Below are 16,137 nucleotides of genomic sequence, written 5' to 3'. Positions count from 1 at the left end.
TTAATATAAATAATTTTAAAATTATAGCTAAATAAGTGATGTTAGATGCAAAAACTAAATACTCAAAATACATCACTTCCTTTTTAATGTAACATTTCACTATATCACTGGGAAGCTCTTGAGGTCATTCCATTCCATTATTATCTGTAAAGTGAAGTGCTATATAATGGAGAACTGCTTTACATTTCTCAACAATTTCTCATTTAGTGGCTCAAAATTGGTTATGATAGGAGTATTTACACCATGTAAAGCACTAAAAATAGGCTCTTTTGTAGGAGTGAGCATTATTTTTAATGTACTAGCACATCACTTCCCTTGTTTTGTCTTCTACACCTTGTTTATAATAATCTTTATTTAATTTCAAGGTAAAATCAGATTCTATAATCTGTGTAAGCCAACTGACATAGGGCCAGGTTTGATGCCGTATTGGTTTCTTAGGTAACTGCAACCTAGGATATATTCACAACAACCTTCCGTAAACTTTCTTCTGACATATCTTTGATACATCATAGGCAAGAGCACATGAATTACATAGTCTCTCAGACCCACAGCCCTTATAAATCACCCCTTCAATTATCTGCCACTGAGTTGCCAGAGTCACTTGAACTCTTCTCATTAGTATACCTTGTTTCGACTCAACTTACAGGTATTAATTTAATTAATTCAGCATGGAGTATGAGATATTTTACAAAGGTATTATAATTTTGCATCCATTCAGCAACTGGAAAGCTGCATGATCCTGTTTTGTACAGTACTGTGGTTGAATGTAGTCTAGGTTTAGATGAAGAATTAAGGATATGTAATAATTATCTTAAAAAACTATAAAATAATCAGTTATTCTATTAATAATAAACAGATAACATTTCGAATCCAGATACAACTCTAATTTAGTTTTACTTTAAAATATGACTTATCTTCAAATCCTAAGGATTTAGAAATCTATATACAGAAATTTATTTAACATCATGTGCATTTGTATTAAAATTTAGTTTTGATAAAATGGGTAGTGTATGTAAATATATAAAGATTTTTAATTATATTCAAATTAAATTGTTGGTGTACTTTAATTTTATTTGTTTTGAAACAAAATCAATTCAAAAATAGGACAGACTGTACACATTTGCTAAGGTAAGACAAATATGAATTTTAATCCTAGCTTCAACCCTTGCTCTCTTTGTGAATTTAGGCAACTTGCCAAGTTGCATAACTTCTCTAACCCCTTACCTAAAAAGCAGCATATTTTACATCTTAGAGTTGGTCTGATAATTCGAAGAAATTACACAAGTAAATACATAGCTCTGTCATTTAGTAAGCAAAGTTCAGTTATCATTTTAATATGCTAAATTTGGGGTATAATTATAGTCCAGAGGGAAAACAAAATACAATTTTAGAAGGAAGCATTTTAAATAGAATTGAAATTGCTCATGGTAGTGTAAATTTAAAACATACATTGGATATGTTATATGCACTGATCCTTGCTTTTGGGCTTGCAAAGGCATGAAGGTACACACAAACCTTCCAGAGCGTATGCAGCTTATCTTAAGATAATCAGTTTCCAGATTCTGGACTTTAAATCTGTCTTTCAAAGTTGCCTGGCTGATAATATGCCTACCCTACTATTTGTGTTTTCTTTGCTCTCCACTTTCTACAGTAGGTACTCCCCCACTTTTCAGAAGAAGAGGTTTATATTTTAGCCATCCAGAAGCTTGCTCAAATGCATTATGCAGGTCAAAAGTTCCAGTCACAAAACTAAAAGCAACTCAGAGCAAAAGAGTACTTGAGGTTTTAGAAAGCATTTGTGCTGGTTATGTGACCTACTTCATTCAATTTACATACTTAAGATGAGGCATATATTAGAAATAATTCAGAAATGGGATGGTTGTTTAAGGGGAAACCTATTAGCCAGATTATTTGGATTGAAAATGAGTTCAGATTATTTTTTTCATGACACAAAGTAAGTCTGATTTGGCTGATTTGTTTGACAATAAGCACTGACTTTGCCAATTAAATCACACTGTGACATTATCTATAAGGTGTATAAGATAAATTTGCCGCTTCACAATTTCAAAGAAGATATATTCAATGCATATATATGACACAAAGTATGCTAGAAAAAATGTTGCAACTATTTAAACTTATGATGAAAAATACAGATGTCAGTTTAAAACTGTGTGACAGGCTTTATAGGTTTACAATATTATTTTAAGTTGTCAGTAGAAAAAATATTCGAAGACTAATCTCATAATACATAAACAGTTAAATATTGGATGAAAACTAATAGTTTGGTGTTTAATGTAACTGTACTTACACATAATATTTTATTATTCATCTCAGATAAGAATTTATATGAGTATTATCATTATGTACCGGTAATAGTCATAATTTTCTATGACTTTTCAGGAAATTAGTTAAAGGTACCAATGCCATATCTGTAATATTGATATGGTAACATTTATTTACTGACAAGGGATCCTCTGAGAGTTATCGTTGTATTTTTTTGTTTTGTTTTAAATCATTTTGAGCTTTCTCTATTGGACAGAAATGATTCTAGCTGCTGGGATTCAGAAATGAGATTTATGTTTTCTTTTGTTAAGTGCTGCTCCATTTATCTCACGTTCCAGGGGAACAGCAGGCTACAAGTCTCCTGAATAGGTTCGGGATCAGGTCAAGTGAAATCAAAAACAAAACCCTCCGGGTGGTCTCCCCACACTAGGAGATTTGTGTAGTATCTCCCAGTGAAAGCCTCACTGACACAAGAGTGGACCCCAGCACTATTGCCTAGAGTGATTCTGATTGGTTAATATTTTTATTGTGGGGTCTTGATGGAAACGGTGTTCCCTAATTTAAATAAACCTATAGTCATTAAAAGATATAGTATAAAAAAATTCTGACGTTACAGTAAGTAATCGGGCAGACATAAGCAGGGCAAGAGAGGTCCCCTCACCCATCAAGAATGTCAGGCAACCATTAGGGGATGGTCAGGTGATTGTTAAACTGCCTCTCTAAAATAATAATTGGTCACAAATGGCACCAGGGAAAGGCAGTCTCCCAATAGATAGAAACACCTCATGATGGTGATCAGCAACTTCCCTACAAGAACCCAGGAATGGGCGAGTGGGCTCAAGCATGCACACTCTGAGGCAAAATTGCAGAGTTTAACTTGTATATGACCTTCCTCTAGGAACATGCAACTGGTAAGAGAAGAATGGCCTCCAGTGAGCATGAGCACAACTTCAGTAAACACACTGTGAACGCAGCCCCTCCCAAGTGCTGACAGACCACTGTGCTTGCAGACAGTGCACCCCTAGGGAAGAATCGGGGAGAAGGGAGGCCACCTCCCACGAAGGCATGCCAATATATAAAACCCCAAGCCAAAGACCAAATAGCGCGCTTGATCTCTCAAGTCGCCCACTTAACCCTCTTCCAAGTGTATTTCATTTCCTTTGGTTCCTGCTCTAAAGCTTTTTAATAAACGTTCACTCCTGCTCTAAAACTTGCCTCCATCTCTCACTCTGCCTTATGACTCTCAGTCAAAGAAGGCAAGAATTGAGAAGGCAAATATTGAGGTTGCTGAAGACCTCTATGGATTCAACGACACTAGAGCAATAGGGTCATTTACTGTAAATGTAAGGGTCAGAAGGGCAGAAAGGGAGAAAAAATGATGTTAACATAGTTGATATAGAAAGAATCAAGTACCTAAACTTCCTGGTAAACAGATCTGGATTCTAGAGAAATAAATGTTGGTTTCACGTTGATAGAGCTCCTGAATGGCTTTTAGGAGAAAATAGGGTGATTTTAGATGACATTGGTATCAATTTGTTCACTACTATTACTTTTTATAATTTACTTATTCAACCATGTCTTAATAAAACACAACTAGTGTTATGAAATAATATCACTGATATCGTATCCACTCTGAATATTGAAAATAGATGATGACAAATCATCAAAGTATTGCATTGCGATCAGAGGGTGGAGACCTCAATACAGAACTAGAAAAACTGTACAATTTAAATGGGCTTTTTTTCTAGCAATCTCCTTACAAAAAACACTGAAGTGGACTTTCCTAATGAAGTTTTAGGGGTTATGCTTTTTGTATATGTTTAAAAAAAGTGAATTATTTGAATATAAAATACAAACCCATACTTATTTCAATATAATGAAAATAAAGACAGTGGGATTAAAAAATGAGTTTTTTCCTAACAATTTTCAGTATATGTTTACCGTTTGGGGAAAGTAGGCAAAACATGTACAATATTGTTGAGAAATAGGGAAAAGAAACAATCTATTTAATTAAATGTTAAAAAATGTTTAAATATACTTTAAGTTCTGTGATACGTGTAGAACGTGCAGCTTGTTACATAGGTATACACATGCCATGGTGGTTTGCTGCACCCATCAACCCACCATCTACATTAGGTATTTCTCTTAACGCTATCCCTCCCCTAGCCCCCCACCTCCTGACAGGCCCTGGTGTGTGATGTTGCCACCCCTGTGTCCATGTGTTCTCATTGTTAAACTCCCACTTATGAATGAGAACATGCGGTATCAGGTTTTCTGTTTCTGTGTTAGTTTGATGAGGATGATGGATTTCATCGTTATCCATGTCCTTGCAAAGGTCATGAATTCATCTTTTTTATGGTGGCATAGTATTTCATGGTGTATATATGCCACTTTTTTTTATGCAGTCTATCAATGATGGGCATTTGAATTGGTTCCAAGTCTTTGCTATTGTGGATAGTGCTGCAATAAACATATGTGTGCATGTGTCTTTACAGTAGAATGATTTATAATCCTTTGGGTATATACCCAGTAATGAGATTTCTGGGTCAAATGGTATTTCTGGTTCTAGATCCTTAAGGAACCTCCACACTGTCTTCCACAATGTTTGAACTAATTTACACTCCCACCAACAGCATAAAAGTGTTCCTATTTCTCCACATCCTCTCCAGCTTCTGTTGTTTCTTGACTTTTTAATGTTCGCCATTCTAGCTGGCATGAGATAGTATCTCATTGTGGTTTTGATTTTCATTTCTCTAATGACCAATGATGATGACCTTTTTTTCCATATGTTTGTTGGCCGTATAAACGTCTTCTTTTGAGAAGTGTCTGTTCATATCCTTTGCCCACTTTTTAAGTTGAGTTTGTTTTTTTTTTCTTGTAAATTTGCTTAAGTTCCTTGTAGATTCTGGATATTAGCCCTTTGTTAGATGAATAGATTGCAAAAATTTTCTCCCATTCTGTAGGTTGCCTGTACACTCTAATCACAGTTTCTTTTGCTATGCAGAAGCTCTTTAGTTTAATTAGATCCCATTTGTCAACTTTGGCTTTTGTTGCCATTGCTTGGTGTTTTAGTAATAAAGTCTTTGCCTATGCCTATGTCCTGAATGGTATTGCCTAGGTTTTCTTCTGGGGTTTTTATGGTTTTAGGTCTTGCACTTAAGTCTTTATTACATGTATCTTTGGGTTTCTTTAACGAAGAAATTTTCAGGATCACTATAAAACCCACTTTCTTAATTATCTGTACAGACATATTGACTAAGCTTGAAATTAGGAAATGATGTTTACTATTTTTTAAGTTCGGTTTTTGTTAGTTTGAGGGAGAAAGGGCACACCTCCCCATTTGTATCTCTATCCATTTGATCTTTGCAGTAGCAGATGCAATCCAGATTTATAAAATGAAGCATCGGAGAAAATAATTCAGTGAAATGTGTGTATTATGACACTGTTAAAATAAAAGTTAAAGGTTACTTCCCCAAAGTCTTTAAAAACTAATCCTGAAGGCCTGAGTCTGACAGATACCTATTCCTATAAAACAAACAGAACATAACTGACAGTTAAGTAGATCTTAAATACTTTTTTTATGACTCTAAATATGTACAATGTCATCAGGTCTAAAAATTGCTTAGACCTTGAGAATGATTAATCCTACTTTGTTTTCAAATCACAAGCAATTATATTCCAAAGAATAATTTCAAGGTTGTATATTATTTTGTTGCTACCTATATATTTTGTTTAATTTCTAGTTCTAATAAAGGTAATATTCAGTTTCAGAACTTAGAAATAAAGCAGAAACATTTACACTACCTATGTTTCTATGGCTACCAATGCATTTATAAACACTTAGCTATTCTTAAAATTTAGAAATGAAGTGTCAGTGACTTAGTGAACTATTTTATTCTGCATTTCATGAGGCACTAGGAACATTTCTTGGAATAAGCAGGAACATAGGAAGGAAAGAGGGATACCAGTAAAACATTCCTGTATTCCATTAGCCAAGCTTTACAACAGAAAACTTCATAAAAATTTTTAAAGTTGCTATTTCATTCTGGGTGACTTCATAGCAATAGGCTTCACTCAATTTTATAATGCTTCCCAGAAAATGTCTTTACTTAGATTGAATGTTATGGATTTCTTTTGCAGATATGCATTTAATGTTCCATTTAAGACATAAACAGAATGAAGTCTGCCCTGGGATAGCATACTTGGGATTTGTGAGCATTTTCTTTGATTTTATCTTTTGAAGTGCAGTAACTCTAAGTTGTATTGTACTAGGTTGTCATTTTAGGAGAGCTGTTTTGTGGTAGATTTTGCTATTATACAACTAAAAGGCCTTTTGTTGTTAAATAATAGATAACACAAAACTCCCACTTTTATCATATTACATTTTTCTCTTATTAATAGCTCATTTAAAAATGTAATGGAGAGTCCTATGTCAGAATCATGAAAATTATCTGAGTAAGAATTTGTTAAAATATATCTTGTTACCATTCTAGTGGAAATCTACTCTGAGAGCATGTAGGATATACTGGTTTTGTTCTTGAAGTAGAAAGAAATAATTCAAATAAAAACCAATATGACAAAAATTATTACATACTATATTGGATGACTCATTAATTTTCTTTAAATAATAATGCAGTCCTTTATTGCGCTATAATCTGACTTTTACAGAAATGTGCCCCTTTTTATGTCATTAAAGAGGAATTTAAATTGCAGCAATATTATTAAGGGGGATATATCTATTATCTATTTTATTGTGTTTTATGATATACATGAAGACATTGGGGTATATTAGTCATTGCATTAATGAGTAGATACTGTGCTGTGTAGAATTTTAATGCACAAATGGCATTTACATTGGTTATTTATCTTTTATCTTAAAAAGTGTGCCTGTAGTGGTTATCAAAGGCTAGGCTAATGCTGTATCTCCTCTATACAGACACAGGGAAGGCATTGGCAGGTTAATAGGACAAATCAGAACTCTTATTTTTAATATTTTTTTGAGATGGAGTCTCACTCTGTTGCCCAGGCTAGGCTAGAGTGCAGTGGCGCAAACTTGGCTCACTGCAACATCTGCCTCCCAGGTCAAGCGATTCTCCTGCCCCAGCCTCCCAAGTAGCTGAGACTACAGGTGCCCACTGCCACAGCCGGCTAAATTTTTTTATATTTTTAGTAAAGATGGGATTTCACCATGTTGGCCAGGCTGATCTCAAACACCTGACCTCAAATGATCCACCTGCTTCAGCCTCCCAAGAAAAATCAGAACTCTAATACTAACCTCTCTCTACCTTACTCATGAAAGTTTAGAAGATTAGAGAAGTTGTTGCTATGTTTGTGACAAATCAAAGAAAGATAACTCCTACTCATGCATATTCACTCCACAGTGTAATTACTTTGGTTGAAAATCTCACTTTGATTTTAATAGCTAACAGTTTTGGGGCAAGTTACTTGGTATCGCAGTCTCTCTGTTTCTGCCTCTTTAAGAAGTGAATAACAAAAACTAAACAATGGGATTGTTATGAAGATTAAAGTGTTAATATGCATAGGAACCACTTAGAAATGGCCTGGTACATGGTATATGTTGCATAGGAGATTATTATTATTATTATCAGTATTGACTGTAGTACTAAGCAGGAAAATTGTTGTAGAAAGCCCCAGAATTTCCATGTCCTGATTCTGCAAATACTTGATTCTTTGCAGCTTACTCCATCAAAATTATTCCAAGTCAGCCCAACCAAGATAATTTCTGCAACATGCAGCGGGTCCTGTCAGAGCTCCTTTCCTCCCATGGTGACTCTTTGAGTCCAGTTACTCATTGCCATATTGTTCCCTTTTGCTATTCTGTCCCACTCCATATGCCAACAGCAATTCTTAGGAGAAACCCTAACTGTAAGTGATCCAAAGCACAAAACGCATTTACCTAAGTTGTTATGAGGAAAGAGGGACACAAGTAAAATATGAGTGTAGCCTAACATATGGCCTAATGGTGAGTATAAAGAAACATAAAACCTAACTTGCTTTATAAGGAAGCAAATTACAAGTGTCATGAGAAAGAGGTGGCAGGGGCTATAGGAACTTAGAGGAAAGCTAAGTTCCTCTTCTCAGGCAGAAAAAAAAATAATACTGAAAAAGGTAATAGAAAAAACACAGAAGTAAAAGGGCACTTCATGCAAGGGGAATAGCTTTTATGAGGGAGAACAGCATATAAAGAGGCTAATATGTAGACTGCTTTATATGGAATAATGTTGTTATTGGACATTATGGATTTGTTTATTTACCCACTTATATAGCATTCACACCAGGCACTTTGGTAAGCACTTTCCAATTATAGGCAAATATATTCCTTAACAATAAACATGAGAAGGCTGGTGTGATAATGTTGATGTCAGACAAAATAGACTTCAAGACAAGACATATTAAAGAGGGGCCAGGCGGTGGCTCACGCCTGTAATCCCAGCACTTTGGGAGGCCAAGGTGGGCGGATCATGAAGTCAGGAGATTGAGACCATCCTGGCTAACACGTTGAAACCCTGTCTCTACTAAAAAATACAAAAAAATTAACCAGGTGTGGTGACATGTGTCTGTAGTCCCAGCTACTTGGGAGGCTGAGGCAGGAGAATTGCTTGAACCCTGGAAGCGGAGATTGCAGTGAGCCAATGGCACCACTGCACTCCAGGCTGAGCAAAACTTCGTCTCAAAAAAAAAAAAAAAGAAAAGAAAATTTTATAACACTAAAATGTAGTCCATTGGGCAGAGATAATCCTTAATATAAATGTCAATAATAACAGAAAATCCAAATAAATGGAGACACATATCTGTAAGACTTAAAGATTGAAATAAGTAAATCCACAATTGCAATTTCATATTTTTTAACACCCTTCTCTCATTAATTGGTAGACCAAGTAGAAAAAAATTCAGTAGAGATGTAGACATTGAACAACATTAGCTACTGAAACTTAATCTATTTGATATTTATGGAACATAACATGCAATAATTACAGAATATACATGTTTTCCAAGTGCACTCTGCAATCATATTCCTTAAGATACATCATATGTTAGGCTATTTAATGACCCTCCATAAATTTTACAAGATTGAAATCTTACAGGGCATATTCTCTGAGCAGAACACAATTAATTAGAAATCAATCACAATAAAATATCTTTAAAAATTCCCAAAAGTATTTGGAAATTAACCACATACTTCTCTATAAATAAAATGTCAAAGGAGAAGATCGCAAGGTAAAACAAAAATTATTTCAAAGTGGACAGATATTTAAACAAAAACACCAAAATTTATAGAATGTAGTAAGGCAGAGCTTAAAGGAAAGTGTTTAGTTTTAAATGCAATTATCATATTAGAAAATATGTAAAAGACTAAAATTATTATCTGAACCTCAACTTTAAGATTCTGAAAAAAAAGAAGAATGAATTCAACTCAGAGAAATTAGAAGGAAGAAAATGAAGATAAGGGTTGAAATCAATGAAACATAAAAGGGAAAACAAAGAAAAAATTAATAAAGCTAAAAGATGATTCTTTAAAAAGGTGAAGAAAACCCATATACTACTAGAAAAGGCTACTTAAGGAGTAGAATAAAATCTCTTTCTAATATTAAGAATGAAAGAAGAAATCTTTCAAGAGACACTGTATGTTACACAAGAATAAGAAGAGAACCTTAAGGACAATCTTATGCCAACATATTTAACAACTTAGATGAAATATGCAATTTCCATGAAAACCAATATTATAAAAATGAACACAAGAAGTGACTGAAATTGATATGGTTTATAAAACAAATTCAATTTATAAATTAAAAGAAGCAAGCAAGCAAATAAAAACAAAAGAAAAAGAAAGGTTCTTCTTGAAGAAAACATCAGGCCCAAGTGGCTTCATTGGTGGTATTTTAACTATTTATGGAAAAACTAATACTAATTCTACACAAAATCTCTGAAAAATAGAGGAGGAGGGAAAATTTTCAAGCTTATTTTAAGAAGCTAATATAACACCAGTATGAACCTGATCAGGACACCAGAGGAAACAAATTATAGGCCAAGATTTTTTGTAAACAAGGAGGCAAAAATCCTTAATTACATAGCAAAACAAAATTGAGCAATATATAAAAGTGGATATATATCATGACCAAGTAGAGTCTACTTTGGAATTAAAGTTTGTTTTAAAATTGAGAAACACTGTAATTTATCACATTAACAAATTAAGAGAAAATTCAAGTGATCTTTTCAATAGCTGAAGAAAATGCAATCTTTGCTACCCATTCAAGGTGAAACTACACATCCTCAATCTGATAAAGAGTATCATTTAAAGGAAAAAACACAAAAACTAATGCCAACACTTTACTTAATTATAAAATACAGAATACTTTTAGAATGCTTTCTCCCCTATAAGGGGAAAAAGACAAAGATATCTGTTACCACCCTTTCCATGCCACATTAAACTGAAATTCAATCAATAGAATATGGTAAAATAAGCACATTAAAACACAGACACAGAAAGTTTTGACTGTCTTCATCCACAGATATTAAGAGTATATATAAAACTCCTCCTGAAAAAAATTAAGAAAAATTTACTTGAACTAATAATTTATTTGTTTGTTTGTTTAGAGACAAGGTCTTGCTCTGTCATCCAAGCCAGAGTGCAGTAGTGCAGTCGCAGCTTTCTGTAATCTCAAACTCTTGGGCTCAAGCAGTCCTCCTGCATTGGCCTCCCAAAGTTGTATGATTACAGGCATGAACCACCATCCCCAGCTTAATAAGTTCATTTATCTGGGTAACAGCACATAAGATCAATATACGAACATAATAAAAACAAGAAAATGACAACAATAATAACTGTATATCTATTAAAGCAACAACTGAAATTTAATTAAAATATCGTTTACTATAATACTATTTATACAGTATTATATAGTTATTATACTATTTACTATAGAATTGAAACATGATTATAAATAAGTATATCAAAATATGTTAGATTCAAAAATTGAGAAATATGGATCATTGAACACTACTCAGAGACATCAAAGAAAATCTAAATAAATTAAGAAATATTCCATTTTCTTGAAAAAGACTATGAACTATCATTGAGAGGTCAGCTTTCCTCAAATTGATGTATAGATCCAATGTAATAGCAATCATATCTCTACAGTTTTGTTTTATTTTTGTTAAAGTTAACAGGTTGACTCTAAATTTTCTGTAATTTTAATTTTATTTCAATACTATTGGGGATGTTTGGTTGCAAGGAAAAGTTCTTCAGTGGTGATTTCTGAGATTTTTGTGCACCCATCATCTGAGTAGTGTATACTGCACCCAGTGTGTAGTCTTTTATTCCTCACCCCACTTTCAGGCTTCCCTGGAGTCCCCAAAGTCTATTGTATCATTCTTATGCCTTTGCATTCTCATAGCTTAGCTCCCGTTTGTAAGTAAGAACAATGTTTGATTTTCCATTCGTTAGTTACTTCAATTCGTGAAGAGATAAAAACACCTAACCTATTCGTAAAGGAGTAGTAAATTTGAATTTATCATGAATCTACAGTAGATAAAACAGTGCATTATTAGCATAAGCAGACATAGATCAATGGAACAAAACAGAATGTCCAAAATAGCCTTACACATTCAAAGCCAAGGTTTTCTCAACAACAACTACAAAGTGGAAATCAAAGAAACAAAAAAAACTCTTGGAGAAGTCGAATAAAAATATGTAAAACATGTACCTTAACTTCTGCTTCACGCTATATACCAAGTTTATCCAAGATGGATCATTATGCTAAACATAAAACTGGAACTATAAAAATTATAGTAGAAAACCTAAGAAAATATTTTCAGCCTTGGTGTAGGCAAGATATTTTAGAGTGAATATAAAAGCACTAACCATAAAATATAAATTTAAAAAATTTACCTCATTCTAATTAAAACCTCTCACCATCAAAAGTTACTACATAAAAACAGGCAAGCCATTTATGGGATAAATTATTTTAATTTAATTATTTTAATTTATTAATAAAGGTATAATGTATTGTGATGTATAATGTCTTTAATCATCAGGCAAATGACTGCTAAAAACATAATTGCACGGGCACTCCCATGGTGTGTCTAATATTGAAAAAACTGAGGTCATATGTTGGTAAACATGTGGAGAACTTCAATTCTGATACAATGTAGGTGGGAATATCAAATGGTTCAATAACTCTTAACAACTGTTGGGCAGATTCTTATATAGTAAAACACAAACACACACTTACTCTGTACTCCAGTGATTATACTCCTAGGTTTTTACTCAAGAGAAATGAAAATATGTGTCCACAAAAGACTCACGTACTCACACACAAATGTTTACAGCAGCTTTATTTTTAAGAATCCCAATCTGAAAACAACCCAAATGTTTTTCTACGGAAGAGATAAACAAAGTTAAGCATACTCGTAAAATAAATACTACACAACAATAAAAATAAATGGAGTTCTAATAAATGAAACCACATGGATCAATCTCAGAAATATGCTGAATGAAAGAAGCTAGCCTAAAGATAAATATTATATGATTTTTAAGTAAAGAATAATAACAGGTAAAGGTTTTCTATAGAAATCAGAATAATGATTGTGATGGTTAATACTGAGCGTCAACTTGATTGGATTGAAGGATACAAAGTATTGATCTTGGGTGTGTCTGTGAGGGTGTTGCCAAAGGAGATTAACATTTGAGTCAGTGGGTTGAGAAAGGCAGACCACCCTTAATCTGGGTGGACCCAATCTAATCAGCTACCAGCAAGGCTAGAATATAAACAGGCAGAAAAATCTGAAAAGAGACTGGTCTAGCCTCCCAGCCTACATCTTTCTCCTATGCAAACCTAAATAAACATATTCCATATGTCCCTCTAGAGAACCCTGATTTATACAGTGATTATCTGTGGGAGATAGAAATTGACTAGAAGGAAGTAAAAGAGAATTTTCCAAGTTGACAGATACGTTGCGCGTCTTGAAGTGTTGTTTATCCATGACTCTGAGCTCACTGAATTGTTAACTTACTATGTATACCATTCATTATACGTAAATTATAACTCAAAAAAGAGGGTGGAGGGCAGGGGAGAGGCTAGATATTCGTCTGTAAAAGAAATGCTAGGAATTCTGTCAAACTAGATTCCCCTGGTTGGCACAAGCTATGCCATTATACAAATTTAATAATTGTGTCCTACCCCATAGATAAATAATAATTAGCACCCTTTCCCAAGTTGTTAGATAAAGGTACCCCTTTTGCACAGACGAATTAGCAAAAGTTATTCTTCTCAGATGACCACTCTAAGCTGCACTTTTACCCGCTCCACTTTAGGCAGACACTTTTGTGCAGAGCATAATCTGTAAGATTTTTACGCTACTGTCTTGGACCAAGGTCAAGGTCACAAAGCAATGAGTTCAAGTCTCATTAGAGATGATTTTAGAGTCAAGATAGACACAAATAGTATTAATTAGTCTAACAATATTGTGGAGGAGGTTAGAAGCCAAAGCAGACTGGAATAAGGGAGACAAGTTGGGAACTAAACGAGGGTGCTGGCCTTGGGAACGAACAATGGGATATATACATATTATGAAAAATTACCAAAAGTTGCAACCTAATCTCACAGGGGACAGGGGAAGCCTGGGCTCAGCATTTGCATGTGGGGCAAGTTAAGGCTTACTCTAAGGATGGTAGCATTTCTATGCCTTTATTCCATGCTCAAGCATCATAGCGAATCTGCTTCCTTTTATCAGGATGAGCATTTCTTCTCTATATGATGTTATTTGAAAGTTGGGAAATAAAGATGAATGAATACAGCAGGTTTCTGTGTCGAAGTGTATTCATCCTCCAACGAAGTTAACATTCAATTGTTCTTCAAATAAATGCTGTTATGTAATAGAGCTTTCTAGAAAATTATCTTAGGAACGCAGAAAAATAGCTGGTTAACACAGCTACCAGGAGACTATCATTGATATCAATCTTAATATATTAGAGGGAATTCTTCAGTGAATAATACATTATAGACAAAAAGATCAATATGTATAAATATCATATATCTGCAAGTAGTTATGAGAACAGGAAATGACTGAGTTGAACCATGATGTGTAGAATATATGTTAGGAATAGATAGGTTTGGGAAATATAGATTAAAACAAAGTTAATGGCAGGCTAAATGATTAAATATTTTTTTCTGTATATTGGATTTTTGACAACTGCTTATCCTTGAGTTGAATTTTAGCTACAGACAGTTCATTGACTTACCAAAGGTGTCCAACAATTTTTGAATTTATTGCAAATATTTAAGAATTAGAAATTATTTCAAAAAAATCAGAATGCCAATCTTAATCTCGAAAAATCAAAAGGTCTAGTAACATTGTTTTCTCATAATATTTCAGCAGGAGCTGTATGATGTTTACTGTGTTAGGTAAAGTGTGCATTCCTCATTCTCTATTACATGGATCTTATCACTCATTTATGTTACTAGCCTGGCACTTATTGGCATTTGTGAGAGTTTTCCCTGCTGTACATGATAGGGTGTTAAGTCAGTTAATAAACACATTGTTCAGTAGGCAGAGACATTGGAAGTAAGGGGGATTGGTGGCAATAGAGTGAGTGCAGTATTATAGTTAAGATCCAACTCAGGTTTGTGACATAGCAATGAAAATGTGAGCAGAATGAAGCAAATGGAGTGCAAAGACATATGTGATATAGAATAAATAGGATACTGTGCCTTCTGTATAAAAAAGGATTGCCCAGTGAAGATTATTTCAGAGGTATCTTGAGTATCAGAGACAACTATGACCAAGTTAAAGCTATGTTTAGATATATCCTTACATGTTCATTAGCCACTCTGCCATTAAATATAAACTATGTCTTAACAACCCAAGAACAAAGGACTAGATGATGGAGAAGTACTTTCCAAAAAGGGAAAATAAATATTAGTTACATCCTGAAGAAGAAATAAAGGTATTACAGAAATAAAAGGTGTCAATTTCTTCACCACTAACAACCTACTTCTTGGTCACTCCACTAGGGTGCAAATATTGGAAATGATTATTTTGGAAATAGAGAAAAAAATATATTGAGAATACAGTTCTGCTTTCTGACTCATAGAAATGATTGCAAAGCCTCTCCAAGAGTGTTGGCGTTGGCTGTGCTAATAATCTCTATGCGTCAGGTAAGCATAAGTATAAGACTGATTAAAGTTTTAAATAGTCTGTGTATGATGTGCAGGGGATCTGGAGTTCCAGACTGTCTTTCTGTGAGGATGTGAAGATGTCCTGAATGCCTGTGGACTTGTAAATGGCTAGGCACACTGGGGATAAGAAAGAGACAATGTCTCTTCTTGTGGGCGTTAACACAGCACTCTAAAACCAGATGGAAACAGTTGTACCTTAGCACCTTAGAGCTAACAATTCAGAGAGATGATCACAGATAAGACACTTGTCAAAAGATAATAGTACAAAATCCTGCACAATCAGAATGTCTCTCTCTCTCTCTCTCTCTCTCTCTCTCCCCACCCCCCCTCCCCCTTCTCCTTTGCTACCAGAATAAATACTTCATATACTCACCTTCCATTCAGGGAGTGGGAGAGAAGAGGGAAGAAGAAGAAAATAATCTGTGGAGAAAAAAGGAAACTGATATTTTAAAGATATTTAGCTCCTTAAATAAGTCCATCTGAAGTCATAAAAGACTAAGAAAACATTAATATCTACAGTTAATTAAGAAACAACACATTCATATATTTATTTCTGTTTTTCCTACAATTACAATTACAATAGGGAATTGTGAGGGTGATACATGAGAAAAATAAGATTAGGTTTAGAAAATAAAAACCTGTAATTTTTTTGCAC

General features: G+C 34.0%; 1 pseudogene; it reads left to right on the top strand.

Annotated features, from left to right (window-relative positions):
• Positions 1 to 16,137, top strand: part of LOC108516220 (bifunctional methylenetetrahydrofolate dehydrogenase/cyclohydrolase, mitochondrial pseudogene) — a 189,863-nt pseudogene that overhangs the window by 93,680 nt on the left and 80,046 nt on the right.

Source organism: Rhinopithecus bieti, unplaced genomic scaffold, assembly GCF_001698545.2.
Source record: "Rhinopithecus bieti isolate Rb0 unplaced genomic scaffold, ASM169854v2 scaffold_37464, whole genome shotgun sequence".
In the NCBI taxonomy this organism is placed as follows: domain Eukaryota; kingdom Metazoa; phylum Chordata; class Mammalia; order Primates; family Cercopithecidae; genus Rhinopithecus; species Rhinopithecus bieti.
This window is presented reverse-complemented; position numbering and strand designations above follow the sequence as displayed.